We start from the raw sequence: 1,736 nt of genomic DNA on the forward strand, positions 1-1,736 counted from the left end.
TATTATCTGGTGAAGCAGACGGTGAGCTGGGTGGAAGCGCTGAATTATTGCCGGACGCAGTACACCGATCTGGTCAGCATTGCTTCGGATAGCGATTTATTTGTGGTTTCTGCTATGGCCGGCTTCAATGAGGTGTGGATGGGGCTCTACCTCTGCTCCCCGGGGCTTTGGCGCTGGAGTTCTGGAGACACCTTAGGAACGTATACCAAATGGAATTCCGGGATGCCCAGCCAGACCTCCTATTCGTGTGCACGACTCAGCTTTGGAAAGTGGAATGATGGGACCTGTGCCAACCGATTCTACTTCATATGCTATAAAGGTGAGCGAAACCAATAATGGCACCATGTCAACTCCTCATCATGGGCACCACAGAGGTAGAGACCCAGGAATCCAGCACAAGGATGGTGGGGCCCCTCATATTGGGCACCACGGGTGTGGAGACCCTTGGATCCAGCATAGGGATGGTGGGGGCTCCTCATATTGGCAATAGGGGTGTACAGACCCAGTAACTTGGTTTAGGGATGAGCGGGGGAGCTCATATTGGGCAACACAGGGGTAGAGACTCAGGAATCCAGCACAGGGATAGTGGGGCCACTCATATTGGGCACTGTGGGGGTAGAGTCCCAGAAATCCAGCATTGGGATAGTGAAGGGTCCTCATATTGGGAACAGGGAGTGTACAGACCCAGCAACTCAGCACAGGGTTGGTCAGGGCCCCTCATAAATGGGAACAGAGGGTGTACAGACCCAGGAACTAAGCACAGGGATGGTGGGGGCCTCTCATATTGGGCAACACAGGGGTAGAGACCCAGGAATCCAGCACAGTGATAGTGGGGCCATTCATATTGGGCACCGTGGGGGTAGAGACTCAGAAACCCAGCATAAGCCTGGTGGGGGCCCCTCATATTGGGAAAAGGGGGTGTACAGACCCAAGACCTTAGCATATGGAGCTAAAATCAATGTTTAGGAAGTAGTATTAGGGGCCGATGTGACCCAGAACAGACCAGAGAACATCATCAACCAATAACAAACCTTATATCTCTCTGCAGCAACCAACACAACAGTGCCCGATATTCCCGCTTCTTGTCAGTGGCCCCTGGTATCCACCACTGCTGCCGCCCCCAATAATCCAGTAACAGAACCAATCACAAGCAACAACCAAAACAAAGCAATGTTCAATGGACAAACCAATGGTTTTGGTGGGCCAAACAGTGGTATCAGTGGTCCAACCGGTGGTGTGAATGGACCAACCAATGGTGTCAATGGGCCAACCAATGGCATCAATGAGCCGACCAATGGTGTTAATGGACCATTCAATGGCGTCAGTGGTCCAACTGGTGGTAATGGGCCAACCAATGGTGTCAGTGGCTCAACTGATGTCAAGGGAGAAACAGATGACCTCAGCAGACAAACCAGAGAATTATTGCTGTATACGAGCCAAAATATCAGCTCATCGATGAATGTAGACACTTCAGACAAGAATGTGGCCCCTGCCGTACAGAGCTCAGTGTCTACAGGTAGGACTTCAAGCTAATGTTCTCTGTAGGGGTGAGCTGGGTGTCGGTGGCTATATATTCAATTTTAGGGGTGTCCAAATATCTCTGCTTCTGGGCCTGTATAGCAGAATTAATCTCGAGGTTCTGGTTCAGGTTCCCTCTCCCAGTGATACAGAATCACAAAGGCTCATTTATGGCCAGGAAGTGAGAAGTAACATAAATGGTCTTCATCCCCCCCTCA

The sequence above is a fragment of the Pyxicephalus adspersus genome, chromosome 2, assembly GCF_032062135.1.
Source record: "Pyxicephalus adspersus chromosome 2, UCB_Pads_2.0, whole genome shotgun sequence".
NCBI classification, from domain to species: Eukaryota; Metazoa; Chordata; class Amphibia; order Anura; family Pyxicephalidae; genus Pyxicephalus; species Pyxicephalus adspersus.